Raw genomic sequence first — 20,549 nt, 5'->3', positions numbered from 1 at the left:
TAGGTATCACCTTTGAAACACAGAATATGTAACGCTTTTCTGGGAAATGAAGCAGTACTGTTTATAACTAAATCAAAACCCAAATTCCAAATTTGGCCATGTTTTTTGCAGAGATTTACATCTGTGCGCACACACACTGCTAAATCCATTATCACAACACATTGTCTCTATCCTCAAGAGTATGTATACTGAATGTGTGTTTGATTTGGAAGGCTATGTTATAAAAAACAACAGCGGTTCCATTTACTTGTCACCAAGCTGCTTTTAGCTGATGTCTCATGACAACGCTATACTTTGGCCTTTTATCCACCCCTCCCCAAAAAAAGCAATGAAGTGAAATGGTGGTGACAGCCACATCCTTGCCGGAGCGGGCCAGACATTGCTTGTTAACACACGGAGAATAAAACAAGACTAATGTACACTTCAAGGGCAAAGAAAAAAGGTTGAATAATTGAAAGCCCCATTCTCGCTAGGACTACGTGTTAAAAGAGCCTGACGATCACATCGCATTGCTTTCACTTTTCCAGTCGGTTTCCGCTCTACTGCTGGGCAGCCCCTGTTGGCACAAAAGCATTAGGTATTCTTTCACGTAAGTTCTGTTTCTCCCATGAGTGCCTGAGCTCTGTTCGAGGTACAAAGGGGAGATAGTGTTTGCAGTCTTTGATTTACCGATGTGGGCCCCATAAGATAAAAGGAGCTTGGGAGTCAAACTGCACCAAATACTGGGCTTAGTAGACCGCAGTTAACCGACAAGGCTCCCTTAGGACTTGCAGGTCCTACATGTCAGCTTGACATACTTCATGTTGCCATTTGCACTTTTACCAAGGGGGTTTTCCTCCCTATGGAGCCTCCAGAGGGCTCTACTCTGAGACAGAAGCACAATGGAGTAAGAATCCATGATTGTCGCAGGTTTCATTGGAATACAAATGCCGGATAAAGGGTCAACTGAACCTTTGCTGTAACCATATCTTACACACACACACACACACACACACACACACACACACACACACACACACACACACACACACACACACACACACACACACACACACACACACACACACACACACACACAATCACACATGCATGGAAAACAGGTGCAGAAGAATAAGAAAACACCAGGAGTTGCCACTAAATTAGCTTGGCTGACTGTAGCATAATCTGACACCTTCTGCCAGACTTGCAACTCTTAGCCTTTTTTTATTGTTTGCTTCATGGTTTTATAAAGGTATTTTAGGAGTGCTTTGGGAGCTGCATACACTGCATTTGCTGACACATGTATATTTCACAAAGTGTCAGGGCTGCAGATCAAGGTATGAGGAAGTTGGGGGGCGGGGTTTCTGTAATACCAGTAAGCACAAGGTATAATATGAGTTTTGATATTAGGGTTCTGTTGTTTATATAAAATACGATGTTTATGTACTCGTATTTAGAAGTTAATGTCAGAGCTCTGCAGATGGAGCAACCCAATGGAACTCTATGATCATTCACTGCCATGACCCATCAATCAGATCCGGGGCGTCGGGAGATACAGGCTGCTTGATTGATACTGTGTCATTGTGCTGTGAACAGAATTCGATTCAAGTGCTGACTGAGAGCCTCTGGGAAGTTAGTCAATATGTTGCTTGCCAAACTATAATTAGCCCAGTGGGTCCTTTGTGCTGGAGCAAGGTAACATTGTGAGTCAATTGTCAACTCTATTATGTATGTCAGTAGTAAAAACTGATGGTTTGACAAAGGTGTCAAAGGTGTATCATATATGTTACAGAAAATAAAATATTCTACGTGAAGACATGAAATATTACATCATGTGTTCCACTGGTGGTACTCAAGTCATTGTGATTGTTACAATTGTTTTATTTTGAAAATACTGTATTTTAACAAAATTCTCTAAGCCATGAAAACTTCCACCGTTAATTTACTTCATATAACAAGGACTCAATCCATAAACTGCTGGCACAGTTACTCAAGTAGCAATCTATAAATACACTTCAATGCAGATATTTCTCTTTTTAACCACACTGTTGGAGACATAGAATGCCGCAAACGAGCTTGCATGCTGTTTCTCCGCAGCTCAGTTCAAGATACAAAGGGCATCAGACCCAAGGGAGCGAATGATGTGAGTTATTACAATCTCAAACCTTAGTGGGAAGTATTTACCATGCAAAAAAAATGTAATAAGAAAAACTATTAAGACTTTTTGCGTGGGTTCAGAGAGATGTGGTACACGATGATCAGCAGAGAGCATTCCAAATGAGAACTGCTGCTGTTCAACTCATTAATGGACGGGGAGGAACGAGACGGACAGAGATCATATTTATGGGATGAAACATGCAGATGAGTGTGTGTGTGTGTGCACGCATACACACTCAACAAAGCGCACTCTTTCCAGACAGTGGAGTGATGGCATGTAATTATTTCCTCAATGGCCGACCATGTGTTTATCAGAATGTTAATGTATGCATAATAACAGGCTCCACAACGCCTGCAAAAATGTCAAGGCTGCCAGCACGTCAATCAAGCCTCAAAATAGAATGGCAAATAAGTATGCACCGCTGTCTTGCTAAATGACAGACAGAGCCCCCTCACAGCCCTTAAGCTGACAAATAACAGGCCGGTGCATGGGGTGGAATTATTGTATCAGGGAGGCATAGTGAGCGGGTGGTCATTTGGCCACAGGCGAACCAGCACCTGAGTGTCGGGAGCACTGAGCTGAGGAGCCAGACAGGAGTAGACAGACAGAGAGAAAGAGGGGGTGGGGTAAAGATGATACAGACACAAGGCTGGACAGAGCAAGGATAGACATAAAACAAAGAGTATCAGTAGAGATTTCCATCACGCGGCGCAGGAGACGGAGGAAGACGGAGCAGACAAAGCATCAATGAGCTCCCCACTTGTAGCTTCTATTGATTATCTGTGAATCCTCTGGGAGACCCCCTAACTCCCCCCCCACTATTAAAAAAAGAAAAACCCACGAGGAACAATAGAAAAAAAATGTGGGTTGAATTCTTCTCAGACCTTGCAAGAAACCCCTTATGTTAAAACAGAAAGAATAAAGTGTCGAAAAACTTCAACTGAGATTTTTTTCAGCTGGATATTTTTTGACAGCATTTAAGTGTGTAAGTTGTGCAAAGTATGCGTCAAACTTAAAATGCAATTTTAGATAAAACTGCCTAGTTAGTGATACTTCATCCATCGCTAAATATTACTCTTTGCTATGAACTTGTTTGTTTCTAGCATGGCATTTGATCAGAATTTTAAATACAACATGAACTAGGAAAGATATCTAAACTATAATAGTTATCAACATTAGAGGGTGTTTATCTGTTTTGGATTATTGGAGAGCAGAACCTGATTATCATCCCGTAGAGGAGATTTTGTCTTCAGATTAGTTCAAAGACGGCTAAAGGAAGGCTATGTTGGATAAGGATATGGGGACAGAGGCAGGAGAGGGATGCCAGTGAGGCCCCCCTGGATGGATCTTTGTGTGTGTCCATAAAACCCAAAGACTTATCTCGGGATTTGAGCCCCTGTCTGGACCACACGTTGTGTAGGATTACGGACGAGGTGTGAGGATGATCTGGTTCCAACAGATATATGGGGTGCGGGAGGCAGACAGACAGACACGCAGTCGCATACACATTGTCATTGCTGAGTATTTTTCTGTAAGGAATTCTTGGGCTGCAGTGTTTAGAGATGTTCCAATGCAGACAGACACTGTATGTACTTTAGCCTAACAAAGTTTAGCTGTACTTCTAGGGGGAAAAGAAAAAAATGTTGCATTGATTGCAGTAATCCATCACAGCATTTGCTTTATTGAGAAATTCTGAGCTCAAGCCACAACAGTGAGGCAGGATCCACAAGTCATCAAAGATACAACAGCTTTGTCCTGAAAAAATTTAACTTTTAGAGAACATTGCTGTCCTACCTGTCACTGACTGGCTGCCTGCCACAACACTGCAGTGCATCTAAGCATACACATCCGCAATTGAAGAAGAGACGTTTGAGAGCCCGCATGGCTGATTCCTCTGATCTCCATATGTTACAGCAACGACGAGCTCTGGCTGTCACACGTGCGCTGCGAGGCTCACATTGGCAAGGACACTGGCCTGTGTAAATCTTTAAACACTGAGGTCACCTGCACAGATTTAAGAGAATTAATGCCATGGCCCGGGGGACAGGATGGCGCATCGGTCTTTATGAGCGAATGCCACTGAATCGAGTTAACCAAGCAGAATCGTCTTGCAATAATCAATTCTTAATTTCATGCTGAGTGCCTCAGATTAATCTGCGCAGCAAGGAGAAGTGGGTGAGCTTTGATTTTGGGGCTGTGTTAGCACGCTGCTTGTTAAATGCAAAAGACACAGAGGAGGTGGAAATGGAAAATGATGGGTGGGAGTTCTCTATCTCATTCAGGTTTAAAAAACAAAACACCAGCCATATGGCTATAGAAGTTATGATGTTGAAAACCCTTGCAATGATAGCAAATAGACCAGTAATGGATGGCAATTACTGTAGAGGAAATAGGAGCAATTTATCAGGCTAAATTAGAAAAATGTATTCTCATAACCCATGGCCAGTCTTGGTGACTCTAAATTAGAGAACCAATAACATGTGGTTGCAGCAGTTGTGGAAATTGCATTATGCATCCCACACATTGAGAGGCTGCAAATCTTTATTTTTTTCTATAGGGATGTTTAGCAGTAGCTCCCGCCATGCATTTAAATGACCTCATCTCATAGACCGATGTAAGATTTATGAGCTTTTTCACTGTATAATCAGCAATATCCCAGTCAGATCAGTATGCCTCAGTAAACAGTTTATTGAATCAAAACAGGCAGAATTCCCCCCTTAATCACAGTGTTCAGTAGGCAACACTGACAGCATCAGAGGGAGAGATACTGATATGTTACATATCGTCTTATACAAGTCTAATCAGGCTCTCCTTCAGCGCGACCTTGATCAGAGCATCCTTCAAACTGTTGAAAACGCACACGCAAACAGACTCACACACATACACCCGACTACTACCGTGCACCGGGACACACTGTCTAATCACTGGGGCCAATCTGGTGAAAACAATCACCCAGTTAATTGAGAGCAGTTTAGTAGATGAGTGTATCAAACACACACTCACACACTCTCTCTCTCACACACACACACACACACACACACACACACACACACACACACACACACACACACACACACACACACACACACACACACACACACACACACACACACACGGGAAGAGAGCTTACAGGGACATCTTAGTTATTTACCAAGTAATTTCTCTTATCACTTAGGCTTTGTAAACAGCCTATGGGGAGGTAATGCAATCTCCGGTGCTGCTCACTCAAGTCTCAGATCGTGCAAAAAAAAAAAAAGAGAGAGAGAGAGAGAGAGAGACCAGACCAGCCCCCCCCCCATCCCCATACCACCAGTCCATCACTCACGACAAAGTGGCAATCCCTTGGGGGCGACGTTGAGAGGAAAGCCTATATATATATTACATCCTTCTTCCTATATTTATGACAGTTGTATGAGGTTTTTTTTTTTTTTTTCTAAATGGTGATTCAGATGCAGAGCGAATATTACAATTATAGCTCTGTGCATGTTGAGTGGTACCCCTCAGTCAATAAGCCTGACACAGAACTGTGCCTGTCAAAGATTGATTTAGTCACTGACCTTGTGTAATTGACTCGTTACTAATTGTAATTAGCAATCAGAGGGTGGAACCACCCACCTTGTAGAGAGCAGTATATGTCTCCTGCCAGGGAGGCTCACAACCGTGCTGTCACTAGAGCTTGTCAAAAGATGCCCAGCCTCAGATGGAATATGAATCAATCATCTTGTTCATATAGCGGAATTAATGAGGCGTACAGCAACTTATTGCTTTAGGAACATAGAAGTAAAATCAACTGCAATGTGTGACTGGAGCCCATTTGTTAGACAAAGCAGTGGCTGCTGTTCTCTGTAACTGGAATCTACCTTAAATGTTATTTTTTCTCCATTTTTTTAAATCTTGTCTGGTATGTTCACTCCACAGTGCTTTAAAGACAAATCTATTGCTCTAGGGAGTGCCACAGTGGTGGCTTGATTGCTTTCAAGTGAAGAGACGGAAGAAAGAAAATGGAGAAATGTAAAACAGATGATTTACTGCCATTTTCAGAAGCAAAAATCAAAATCAAATTTTTGGTACGTTTCATGTTTACTCGGATAGCAACAGATAGCAAGAAACCTTTAACAAACCATCGCAAATTAATGGTTTTAAAGTGTTGAAGTGGGTTGTATATTTTTCTCCTTACCAATGCCTCCAAACCGACCGCCACAACTTCCCCCACCCACCAGCCCCACGTTCCACCACACACACTGTGATCACGGGAAAATGCCTTCTTTTCACATAATACAAAGATAAGCACGCTATCTCATGCCAGTATCTGTCAAGTGCCATTAGTTTCCCAGCTATTCCATTTCGCTCTGTGGATCCATACTCTGTGCCTGGTAATGATAAAGTCACTTAAATGGATGGCTCTTGGGCTAGATAATCTTCAACGAAGAACAGTTGTCGCTGTTCCACTACTTCAGTTGCTCACCTTGACTTTGGAACTATCCTGTAATGCATGTTGCTCACAACAGTAAATATGAAAGACAATTTATTAAGTGCTTTTTGTAGGCTGCATCTCTGAGCGTTGAATCGGAAATAGTCTGGCTTGTCTGTTGCGGAAGATGAAAAGACAATGGATGAAAATCTGCTTTTGCCTTAGCCGCGTTAATAAGAAAAGATAAGAGCAATATGTCTCTTGATTATTAACTGGGCTCATTATTTTTGTTTTTCATTTAAAAATGGTGTAATAATCAGTATTTATTTAAAATGTTAAAGATGTGAGTCACTATAGTTTGCTGATGACGAACAATGAATTTAAGCTTTAGCTTTATCATATTCTTGGTTTTTAAAATGATGCCATAGGTAAGTGTATGCATTTCCTAATTACCAAAGAAATGCAATTAATAAAAATGTCCAACATCCCCAGAGTACCATCAAAAGGGGGGTTGGGGATATGTATATTAACATACACACACCCGTCTAATACAGCTCGTGCTAAATGGGAGGTAGGCTCAGTCTTGCATAGATATATGATCAAAAGCTAGTTGAGCACAGCACATATTAGTCATCCATATCTCGCCCCACATTGAATTCCCCTAACATGCCCACTTTGCTTATTACCATAGCAACTTACACTAAGTACTCCCAACCTACAGTGAAGATTTGGTGTCTACACAGTTAAGTCTCTAAGTACAGGCTTTTTGGTTCCATATCCTCCCTACAAGCATACGACAATCCACTGCAGATGCAGATGAGAAAACTCTGCAAGACGACCTTCAAGCTGCATATGATTTAAAACCACATATAACTGAAGCTTGCAACAACTAGTAAATATAGAACTTAATGTTACGGGAAATGTCTTATGAATGTCCTCTCTATTCATTACACAGATTTAGACTAGATACGACATTTACCGTTTTCTCAAAAGGTTACAGAGCTTAAAAATCGGCGCTATGTTGTGCAGCATTTAGAGTATTTCAAGAGCTAATCCGCCACAGTTGTTGGCAGCTGCTGTTTGTGTACATATGAAGCAGATGTTGCAGATGGTATTTTTGGGTTCACTTCTCATGACAGACTTTTAACTGAAAAAAATGCACATTAAATGATCAAAAGCAGAGCTGACATGCAGGAACAAACTGACAAAAGATACCAAATAACTCGGGTTGTCATCTCACGTTAGCGCCGCCTAACTCACAGCTGTGAAGCAAACAAGCAGATAGAGTTGGGCGAATCCAAAAGGATGATGGGGACGTTGTTGTTAAATGGCCTCATTTCAGATTGCCAACTAAGCAATAATGTACAACTTGACATGAAAAAGACTGATCATATATATGAAATATGTGAAAGCCTTGTCTTAGTACAGGCTCAATTTAAAGGGGATTTAGCCAATAGGTGATGAGTCATCACATATTTCTCCCTGCCAATACTAGTGCTCAGTACAGCATATCTCGAAATGAATGAATAAGAATCCTCAGAATCTTTTAAGGTGAGTGTTATTTCTATGGTTTCCCAATCTTTGTTGATGAGGGCTCTTGGTGAAAGAGAAAACACTTAAGTCAGTTTGTATGTGTGATGTTTTAATGTGATACTATTTACGGTATTTGCAAATACTGAAAAGGAATCCCTCTGGTATTCCTCTGCTGAAAAACCTTTTTTTTTGATGGATCGACTATTCTTAAAAGAAAGCAATCCTGTGATGATAAGTAAACTTAGAAATGCTTTTTTCGGCTGAAGCCATACTACCCAGGACTTGCATAAACAAATGTGACTGTAGTCTGCAGTCTAATCCTACTTAATTTCAATGCTCTTGGGATACTTTTTTGTTGGAAAGGAAACTAGAGGTGCTTGCCAGTTTCTTTGAGACTCCACCACCTCAAAAATGATGTGAAGAATATAAGCTCCATTCAATGAGACGGTCAGTCCTTTTGTTCGGCGAGGATGAGAACTTTTCTAGCTCCCATAGGTTTACAGTCAGCGGTTGAGCTTAGCTGTGTGTATTTGAAGTAAAGTTGAATAAACACGGCAATACTTCAAATGGAGCTGTACACAACTGATTATCTGTGATTTTTAGAGGTTATATAAATATATACTCTGCAAAGACAGAACTTCCTTGTTTATATACATGAGCATATGAATTAGCTTTCGAGGAGAATCTGCTTCAAAGTTACTTTAGCGAGAGAAAAATATTGGTGGCTGACCTCTTTGACGGTCACACCAATCACAAACAGTGGGATTCCAGGCAATAATTGGTGCTGGGGTTGAGGTTCGCAGCCAAGTGGATTCATCACAAAGAGTCAAGGTACATTTCATTTATCAAGATTTCTCATCCTATCAAACTCAACAGTGAGCCAATTGGTATTTCAGGCCCCTGAAATTGCCCATTAACCACAAGGCAGGGAACCCTTGTTTCCAACAGCCCGCAAGCAACACATCCGCTCTTTGGCGCAATATTGTTGGTTGTACTTTGTCTATTACTGGTAAAAAAAAAAAAATATTGTAGCAATCCAGTACATTCCTTTCCCTCTGGTGGCAATATGTACTTGGATCACACAATCCATAGCACACATCTTTTCATAAACCTAACATATTCCTCCCACATCATGCTTGCTGTCAAGCCATCTCCTCATACTCAGTAAGTCCTCTCATTTGCATTTGCAATGCCCTGCACTGCTGGTATTTAAATTGAGATTCCAGTTGTTGTTGAATAAATAGATGCTCAAGACTAAAACTAACCAGGTTTCTTTCTTTCCGAATTCAATGTATCCGTGACAGTGTAGCTACATTGGACCATATACAAATGACTTCACAGCTGCTTGCTTTAAGACTAGGCCATCAAACAGCAAAGGATCGGTTATGTGGAGTACCAAAATTGGGACATACCGTTAAAAGGCCAAATTTGGTCTAAAGAGGGAGCAAGGGTTCAGGGGGTTGTGTACCTTCCTGTCCAGTTATGTGGGCTTGCTAGGTGGATTAACAGAGGTCCTAAACTGAGTGCTACAGATTGTCAGGATTTAGGGATTTGGTGGGGAGAGATTGACGATAGTGCGTGTGTATCGGAGTGGAGATTGAGAGCAGATTGCTGTGATTTGGGCATGATTATCCTGCCGGTATTGTCACTGATCTCCATCATCCTGTTTCATTTTCTCGGGAAGTGCGGCTCATCTCAGACAGAGATTCCAACTGCCCCAATCCCAGGCAATGGACTCTGTTAATGGGGAGGATTAAAGGTATGTGTTTCTGCGGGACGTCTATCTTTTCTGACCTGATTGGGAACATCTTTGGTCCAAACATCATGATTTATGCCAACATTATGAAACATTTGACATCCTCTTGAGAGAATTTACTCATATTGGTGGGCCCTTTTTATACCTCTACACAACACTTAGGAATGCCTTGACACAAGCAGTGAAGAAGGTGTTGACTCTTGGCTATAGAAATTTAGATTGTTCCTGCATAAGGCAGGTGACATCAGATCAAATCACAAAATTAGATTATAGTCATTCGTAATAAAAAAAAATACGGGGAAAAAAAAAATTCTTCTTCAAAGGTCTGCCAAGGGACAGGGGCCAAAAACAACTTGCCAAAGAGGGAAATTAATTTGAAGCAAAAGCAAGTAGTGAGGGTTGGAAGGCAAACGATATTAATCTCAAACATGAGCATATGTCGTCCGGGTGTTTCTTGGCACCGTGAAGTCCATTAACAGCCAGTTTCTATCAAGTGTGATGGTTTGTCCAAAGCCTAGGTCACAGTCAGGTCAACCAATCTTTCTCAAATGGCACATTTAAAACAAGGTTAATCCTGGTGCTGCCTCTGCCTTATAGAGGGCGCACTAATCTGAGTGCTCCATTAATAGGCTCGGGAAGGTTAACTCTGAAGCTTTGCAGAAGACACAAATGCAAACTTTGACAAAGACAAGCGTCCATACACACACATACAAACCCAAATCTCTGTCTGCGTAGCCAATCAACAGTTTAACCTACAGGGATACAAACATAGATAGGACAATGGGAGTGTTTTTTTAAATCTCATTGTTGATGGTTAACATCTCAGCGTTAATGTATGCTCTTGGAACTCGGATTTCCACTGAAGGAAAACGCAGCCATTTCAATTCATTTTCACCCTTTCTTCCCTCTAATTACTTCAGCCTCAAATTGAATAGCCACATGACTATGAAGTAAATCAATTTAACTCATTAACATGTTTTTTTATTTTATTTTGCCCAAGTCATTTTTCACACTTTTAAAGATAGATAAATCCATCAGCAGTCACATGCACGAGTAAAATAAAACAGGTCCTTTATTTTATAACCACTGGCAGGTTCATTATTAGATTCCCTGGAAAAAAAATAAGAATAATAATTATGTGAAAATTGTCGGTAAAAGATAAGGTTCAATTAAAAAAAGGGGAAATTAGAGGAGGGGGGGGATCACACGGGACGCCATTAACCATGTCACCTTGCCTTGCCTGCAGTCCCACTCACATTAAGCTGTTTTGGCAGAGTGACACTTCGTCGCACTTTTGATCTCTGCCCAATCTTTGTGACAGGAACTTCTGCGAGAAATTAGCTGTCGGCACAATTTACACCAGTGTGTGGTGTGAGTGAGACTCCCACCACCACAAACCATTAACAAAACCCCCCACATCCCATTTTATATCCATGCCTTGTCTGCGTGATGGAAGCTGTCATGTGTATGTGTGTATGTGTGTGTGTGTGTGTGTGTGTGTTGGGGTGATATACAAGGCCCAGGGCAGGTGACAAACACAGGAGCTCTAAATTTGGAGTCGGCGGCACCTTAATAATGAGAGTGAGCGGAAACCATAGGGCACTAGCAGGCTAGATTACAACCCCCTGACTATATGGCCGCCTCTGCTCCTCATCAACTCAGTTGCTGCCAGAGTTCCACTTTAGTCAAACAAAAGTGAGTGTGTGGGTTCCAACTAAGGGTTGGTTGCCATTGCTACTGAATGTCTCCAGTTGTTGAATCTTCCTTTTGTCTGTACGTTTTTCTTTTCTTTTGCCTCCTTTCAGGCAGTCAACTTGGGAAGCAGAAACTTTTTGTATTTGTCTGACTTCAATGTCACTTTGTCAAAGAACTGTTTAGCTACATGTCAGTGCAGATTATTTCTAAAGCTTCAGCCAACTGTTTCAATGCCAGCACATTCGGTAAACAACATGATTCATTTTCTGCAAACTTACAACAGCTTTCAGTGAGCATTATATGTTCTTAAAACCCTCTTTTGTTCTCTTTATTTATTACAGGACCTGCATCTTGTATGCTCAGCTTTCCCAATAAGAAAATAGGACAAGTACATTTGCACATCGGTTTTCAGGAGTTCTACGAGACTCTGAGGAGTGCTCTTTGTTTCATGCGAATTCAGATGTGAAGTAAAGGAGGGGATACATGCCCTCACAGAGAGTCTCTGCTAGGTGTTACACACACCAGGAAGGGTATTTGCTAATGAGCTATTTTAAGCAGAGGTTAACATTTCTCTTCACTGGAGGCTACACTACCCCTAAGTAATATATGATATGGCATGGAGGGACACTGATATTAAAGCCCTGGGCTGTTTTTGCCAGTTTTGTTTTCAACCTTGGGAAGGCACTAACTATGCTATAGGAACAGAAGCATTATGCTAATGAGAGCTTGCCCTGTGAAGAATACATTTGCTGTTGGAAAACATTTTGGCTTCTGCCTTGGGAGCTAATTGAGTACTCTGACAATGCAGTGCTTGGCTGGTTCACGTACACACACGGGTGGAAAATTCAATTTCGCAGCAGGTTCAGAGCACTCTGCAAGGAGAAGCGAAAGAAAAAGGGGTGTCTGGATTAAAGAGTCGCGCTGGCTCTGTGTCTGGCTCAGTGGGCATATTCTTTTCATTTTCCAGCCAACGACTAGTAATGTTATTCTGCTGGATTTTTTTTTTTTCTTCTTCTGTGAATTGTTCTGTCTGTTTGTCCAAATAAAACCACACTATACCTTAACAACTACTGGCAAGATTGGTGTTTTTGGTGTTCCCCTGGACTTTTCTTCCACCTTAGGCCATCATTTCAACACTGCAAGAAAATGGACTGCATAATCGAAACAGGCAAATTTCCACCAGTAACTTGGTGTAGAGCATATTCAAGCTCAAAAAAGTGGAAAACCATTTTGTAATCTGTTTGCGGTTCTATTCATCCAATGTATTGTGTGTTGTGTTGAATATTGCAGCTTCTACAGGCTGGTGGCTCAGACTCACTGTCTCTAGGAAACAGATAAGAGCTTTAAATGATCAGTGCCTCTCTATTCTAGATGATTTAAGGGTTAAATTAACTACTTTTTTTTAAATGTTTTGCTTTTTTTCTTTGTTTTGCCATTTTTCAATCCGTCGTGCAATAAACTCTTAAGTGAGTTGACATGTGCTTCCCACGATGAAGGCTGAGTGTCCGAGGACCTATATCTTTATATTCGAGAATCCACTAATTTGCAACCACTTAGAGCCTAATGGGAGTCTTAATTAATGGCTTATTCAAGGCAGGCACATTGGAAAGGTTCCTAATTAAGCCTCTATATGTTCAAAACACAAGACTCAATCGTAAGACACCGATACACATTATCTGCCTAATTAGAGTGACCAGGCTATTGTGAGCTAGCGTGGATTTCCAATTAAATACAAAGTCAAGAGAGAGCGTGAGAGATAGATAGATCAGAAAACTCTGTGATATAATCAAAGTGGTCCACAAGTGTCCGTCACTATGACCCCTACATGCTGTCTACAGTTGTATGAGGCTGTATTGCAAGTGGCAGAGGGACCCAGCTGGTGTCTCTGGCCCAGACCTTGACCCAGCTACAGCAACTGGGGATGGTCCCAGACCAGTCATATAGGATTGCTCTTAATGCCCGTCTCGCTGATACAGCTGAGACAGAGGGCACCATAAAGTGTCAGTGGATGGCCTTAAGAAAACTGGAGTTAGACCAGAAAGAGGAACTGCCCTCTAACACTGATCACATTTCCACCAAAAATAAACCATCCACGCATGGACACATATCCAAAACGACACCATGTAGACTCAGTGAACGCATCGCCGTCATGAAGTTATAGTATTACTTTAGCAATACATGTATGAATGCTTAATACATAATTGATGTTTTTTTTTTGTCTATATGCATTTCAAGTTGGACAAAAACGTCAACATTTATAATAAGCTGTCTTCTGTGATGCTTTGTTAGTGTTGCTGACTGATCTCGACAAATAAAAGATTCAGGCGACGCAGTGAAGGAAGCAGCAGCGAAAAAGGATGCTCGGAAGGAAAAACAAGTGTACTTTGAAGGTAGGGTTACAACACTCTTGGGACAACCTGCAGAGTTCTCATTGTCATCAACATGCCCTTGATCAAAGGAGCACACTGCCCCCATTGTTTGCACCAGTGTGAGGGGAAAAAAAATACAAGTCTTGCCGAGCTCCTCAATACTGAGAAATGTATCTGTTTCAATTCCCTTTGAAAGCAACACAGCCGAATCAAGTTCTTGTCTGACAAATTAAAATCTGTGCAAAGACCAAAGCGCTGTTTAGTACACATTGATTTTGCCATATTTACTCACAAAGGTAGTTTCCTAGTTCCTTGTTTGACAGAATACTTTGAACCTATCAACTGTGCTGTTCTGTTCTGCCGTAGCATCTACTCGCGAAGCTGAGCACAGGTTTGAATTTGCATCATAATGCGGAGAGAGCCCGTTTTCATTTGGCACCACACTTTTATAGCTCTATGCAGGCAGCAGAGGAATGAGCTCGTAGGCAATGCAGGGCTGTGCTGAACTCAGTGTCTCGCTAAATGACTCTTAATTCAGGGGGCCCTTTTCTCTCCTTGAATACTGAGCAATTAGTATTTGATGCTAGAGGTGCAATAGATTGTGCTTTGGCATAGCAGTGGGACTGTAGAGACTGTGGAGGAGAGGACGAGTGATGTTAATTTCCGTATGGGGGTGGCCAGTCGTGGGAGGACTAAGTAGAGATGGCAGCCTTTTTTTTTTTTTTTTTTTTTTAAACATTTCCAGCTAGTGAGTAATATCAACCACGTACCTGGCTTTACTGAGGGCATTACCGGTAGCTTCTACAGCTCTTGTCTCATTTGCACTTTATGCCAAAAGTTTTTCTATGTGGGTAGCCTTCAGCATTGTTAATGATGCTGCCCTTCTGGTATATACCAACAAGTCTGCATTTCTCCTTGATGGCAGAGAGCGACGGATAGAGCAAGAGACCAGGCAGGGCATCTCAGAGCAGCCAGGGTTCCCTTGAACAAATAACAAGAGTTCATCTTTTAGTCTGGCGGATGATTCGGCCACGTGGCACAATAGTCTGCCATTCTTTCTTGAGGGCTCTAAGGTCCTTGGCATTTCTGACACATGCAGCAGCAGTGACAGGCCTGCGAGTGGGCTGGCATTATGATTTCATTACAGAAATAGGTATCGAACCATACATTCTCAAGTTAAAACATGCAGCTTTTGACACATTTTTTGAATGTCTGAGAAGAAACCCAAAGCCGCAGTAAGGTAACGGAGAGAAATCTACATTTAGTCTAAATTATGCAGCATTTTCTCTCTTTCCTTTAAAACACATCTGCCATCAGTCATCTATTTGCTTCACTGTCACACAGGCATATGTTAGAGTTGTCCTGTCATGTTGCATTTCGTGAACTTTTAGATGCCCCTGACCTGCTTTATGTCGCCTGAGGGTGAGGAAGCTGCGGGGTGGGATGATGGGATGCATGCTGGTGTACTGTGTCCCAGCATGAGTCTCTAGGGTCAGGTATAGGAGAGTGCACATGTGACATGAAATCATTTTAATACTTACATGTGGCTATTTATTTCTTTATTTCTCCGCTGTCACACTGTTCTCCCCTAGCATGCTCTGGTTCAGTTTCCCCAACTCTTACTCCAGCCGTGTGACTTAATCAGTCTGACAGACTCTAGGTGCCTGGGGAAAGTCTCTCCCTCTCTCCGCAGTCCCTTTCTCCTGAGGTTTACGCTCTCTGTGACAAACTCATTGTGGCACCTTTCGAAATGCAGTGCTCTCTGTTGGATGGCCCCTCTGTGGTCTCTTCACACTCAAACACACATGCATCCACACAACAAGACTAAGTGCACACACTCGGGAGAGTACATGCCCACACACAAGGCATGCAGAGACGCGCACAGGTACATGCAGGGACACACACAAACACGAGAATATGCGAAGACATAAATACACACAAAGTGTGGCTTAAAAAGCAGGATGTACAGTGTTCCCCGGGCAGACATAACACTCCTCACACCCCTCTCCCCATAGATACCCTCCTGGTTCCACTTTAAGTGCTTACCCAAACAGCTTCCATGCATAAAGAGGAACCAGTTGTGCTTATTGGTTTATTGTTATTGAGTGACATTCTCAATTAGTTTTCATTGGAGTCTCGTGGTGTCTGACCTCTTGAGTTCTTTTTCAGAGCTCATTATAAAAGCAATGGGATGCTACATCTGTGGTGCGGGCTAGCCTTGGCTCAGGTCCAATACATTCTGGCTAACAAAGTGGGCTGGAGAAAAACGTCAGCCCGTGGTTAAGGACCTCCCCGCAGGGCTCAGATCCTTCACTATTTAATTCAGCATCTTCAACCACTCCACTGAGAACGAAAAAAAGATTTCTATTTTATGGAAAAGCCAAATGGCAATCCCCTTACCTCAGTCTCTCTTCTTTTGCGACCTGATTAAACTTGGACAAGGAGCCTTTTACTAAAATGCCAGATATCATTGCTAACAAAGCTGAGGAGGGCTTTTTGAACAATCAAAACTCATTGAAATGTTAGTAATACAATTTGATTAATTCAAAAATATATCTTTATTAATTCATTATATATCTAAAAATGCGACTGGATTGACAAAGCCTGTATTTAATGTCTGAAGATGATCTAACATCAGCAATAAATGATAGAATAATGAAGTTGGGATAAGTAAAACCTCTACGATTGGCCTTGACTGCCCATGGTGCCAAGTTATTAAATTCACCTTGGAGGGCTTCAATTAGCTTTACCTGTATTCTATCAAATGGATATGACTCACAGGCAGTGTGTTCAGTTTGCCAATTTAGGTGCTTTCATTCTTCCAAATTAGGTTTAACAACACTTACTGTGCACCTGGCAGTTCATGTACAGAAGGGGCTCTTTTGCATTTTAAATATTGGCTGTTATATTTGACTTATTTGGTGTTTTGTTTTACCCCCCCTAAGACAAAGTCACAAAGTTGGAGTGGTCCATTTGGTTCCTTTTCTGATTTGCCTTTCTCTCAGAGGTCTCTTGATGGACAGCTCTCATACTGATAGAACCTGACAAATGCTTCCCCTAACATACCACTTCACCCTACTCCCATCTCCTCTCGTCCTCTTCCACATGCCTAAGCATTTTAACTGCATAGGCTTCCAGGCATTCTCTGGCCTGGCTGAATTGATGGAGCAAGGGTCCTACAGAGCAGAACAATCTGCAGATTTCTTTTTTCTTTTTCTGGAAGGCAAAACAAAGAGGGGGGGATTCTGAGGACTTGTGTTAGGTCTGCTCAAGGATTCTCTCATTATTCTCCATTTTCAACAGAAGCCGCGATGAGTACAAACATTTCCTATCTCTCAAAGTGGCAATTTGCCCATTTAATGCTTGTGTTATGCGGGCCTGACGTCCTTTCATCCACCCTCTTTGCACTAATCTAATTCTTTTTTCCTTTTATATCTTGGCTGATAATTCGCACTTTATTTCCATTAAGCTTTGTTTGTTCACAGCGATCTGTTGCTGTAATTTATTAGAGCTGTCGGCTGTAAATGATGTGGCATGCCGACACGGCCCCGGCATATCGAGCCCCGCCCCCCTTCTCCTTCTCCTTTTATGGAAAGCTGCCCTAGTTTTTCTACAGGGCGGAAGAGGGAGACATTACAATTAAGGTGGCGACATCGACCCCCTGGTGGCCATGCTCAGGGACCAGATGTCCTGTCAGAGAGATGCCGGCCTTCACCTCCAGGGAGCTCTCGGTTGAAATCTGGTTCATGTCTCAGTGGGGGAACACTACTGCTCCTGTTCCATCATTAATTCAAGGATAACATATTCTGGGAGTATGAGCCTCTTTTTTTCCTCATTGTTGCCAATTGTTTCTGTTTTATTCACTCCCTGCTCCGCTCCCCCCCCCCATACACGCATAACGGTCAGGATGTTTATTTCTCAAATCAATCTGAGCATCAGCATCTTCAAAGCATGATAACCATATGCATACTGAGACAGAAGAGGGATATAATGGCTCATGGTGGAAAAAAAAAAAGGAGCTTAATCAAATCAGAGACAGATTGCAATATCATCAGTACGTCTCTGAGATTCATTCTGCATTACTTGCTGAGGCCCATTCATGTATGCAACACAATTTTGGGTTTGTCACCACATTAACGACGGGAGGAATTAGCATGACTTTCTGGAAAGCAAACAGTCTGCTTGGCTTGCTAAATTGTGGGTTTTTTTGTAGTTCTCACCCTACTCCAGGTTCGGGATGTTTGACAGATGCCTGCCTATCAATGCTGTAAGAAGTACATGTCATTTCCCTCACAGGAGGCCTTACAGGAAAATGCGATCACAAAGAGACCCCACAATCTTCACTATTTCATTTCCCAGCCCTGGATACTGCCTCTCCCTCTCATTTTGTCCTGTTCTTCTTTTGTACAAGGCAGCTGCTGGTTTTTGAGATGAAAGACACTTGTTTGGCAGCCTTCAAAGAGTCACAGAACTCTGAAAGTCACTTGTATTGCAGAGCTGTTCATTCTCCATTTTATATCCAATATGGAGGTGCTGATCAAAAGGATCAGAGCTGAGGGAGAAGCTAAAATATGTCTGCTTTGGAGTAAACAACAACAATACCAATCCCTAGACCCACAGAGGGCTCTCTTTGAAGGATTGTCCTTCAGCTAATGCCAGTGAGAAGACATATCACTTTTTTTCGTATTTGAAGTGTCTTTGGTTTAGTGTTGATTTAGGTCCAATGTATCAAATACTATAACTGATTCATTAAACTGATTCTATACTTCTCAAAGCAAAAAAAAAATAAAATGAGGATTGACAGCTGACGACAAGCCATGAACTCTCCACTTTTGGTGGAGCGCAACCATCTGGAGGAGACTGCGGGAGATCCAAGATAAATTTATGAGATAGTTCCTCCATGTTTAAAATGAGTCTGTGTTGGAGTTTCTGCTAAGTCTGAGAATTTGCATTTGTTAATGAAAGACTTGTTAATAATTCACACTCATAACCTGGGGAAGGTTTAGGGGCCGGGAGGTGGAGGACTGGAGGTTTTGGGGAGTGGGTCGGTGACACCCCTGAACATACATATATCATATATATATATATATATATATATATATATATATATATATATATATATATATATATATATAATCTTGTTACTCTAATACTCATGAAATAATAATAATACTACACTGCAAACACACTGCACGGTTTCCTTTGAAAAACCATTATGAAGTAGTGTGAACCAAATCTGTTTAGACTAAGATAAGCAAACAATATGAAGTAATAAAATTAGCATACAACGAAAGTGAGGAATAATCGCATTTGTGCTTCTTTGCACATGTGCACAAATATTATACCGAGAGAACAAATGCACTGGCATTAAGGATTACGGCTGCAAGACGCAGATATGTTTAATTTGTTACAAGAATGCTCTCCCTTAAGAGATTTCTATTTTCCTTTCTTTGTTGTTCTTTCTTCTCCTCCAACTTTCTTTCCCGGGTGCTAGATATATTTGTTTACCTTGGAAAGGCATTGTGTTGTCATTACCATCATCCGTCTACTGTAAGATAACATTGCCATTCTGCTGCGAGGAAATCCTCTAGTCATCCTTTAAAAAACGAGAACAAGTTTTAGCTAAATGCTTTGCTTCCCCCCCCCCCCAACGACACCATGAAATCCTTCAGATGTACTTTCTGTTTTGTTCTTGCTTCTCACTCTATTTTCTGTGCATCAGTATTGACCCTATCTCACTCGGCATTCCCCTTGGTAAAGAATGTTATATATAAAGACAGGGCATGGTCAGACATAGATTTCATATATCACAAACCCAACCACTGCAGAGATCAGTGCATTCAGGGAGACTACAAATCGCAGCAATAACACTGCTCCAATTTCCCCCAAAACCGCCTCATGGGTATCAGTGATGAAATGGGACCTAAATTGCAGTGAACCTGAGCACTGAGCCTCTCTAGACTAGATATACCTGTGATGATGATGACACTGCAGGGTAACCAGTATCTCAGCAATTGAAAGTCCATTTTATCGTAACTATCCCCTGGTCCTACTTCCTGCTCTTAAAAAGATGATGAGTTGACCGTGGCAGATCTGCCTATCCACCCGCCTGATGTCAGATCTTTTACAGGGCGCTGTCCACTCATCAATCATTACACTGGCCTTTCTCTAGTAACATTATCGCTTTCGATAAGGCTTCAATAAACTGCGCATGGCTTTTAGGGCTCTCTCTCTCGCCACTCTAATCCAATCTGTGATGAGGAGTCCGTTCATCATCGTGCACCGCAGGCATTTTCTGTGTCGCTGTGTTCTTGGTTGCAAAGTAATGGATGGCCTTGCCCTTGGTTCAACCCAAGGCCTTCTGCTTCCCCAACTGTTTGTCTTCAGGTTGTCTCAAATGGGTCTGCACTGTAGTATTTTGATTTGATTAAATCAGGTTTAAAAGGTTAGAGACCGAGGGGAGGCAAGAGGGTTGCCCTGCCCGGTATTGCGAGCCAGTCCTATGCCATTTAGCATTGGGCGGCGGCCAAAGGAGAGTGGAAAACTGAAATGACTTCTGCGCTCCTTTGTGATTTGCACTAATGTCCCCCAGGGACTGAGCAATGACCACTGTGAATTCCCCCCAGGACACCAGCCAGATTGAAACCC

This window comes from Anoplopoma fimbria, chromosome 1 (assembly GCF_027596085.1).
Source record: "Anoplopoma fimbria isolate UVic2021 breed Golden Eagle Sablefish chromosome 1, Afim_UVic_2022, whole genome shotgun sequence".
Taxonomy (NCBI): Eukaryota; Metazoa; Chordata; class Actinopteri; order Perciformes; family Anoplopomatidae; genus Anoplopoma; species Anoplopoma fimbria.
The sequence above is the reverse complement of the archived record's forward strand: the minus strand, read 5'-3'. Positions refer to the sequence as shown.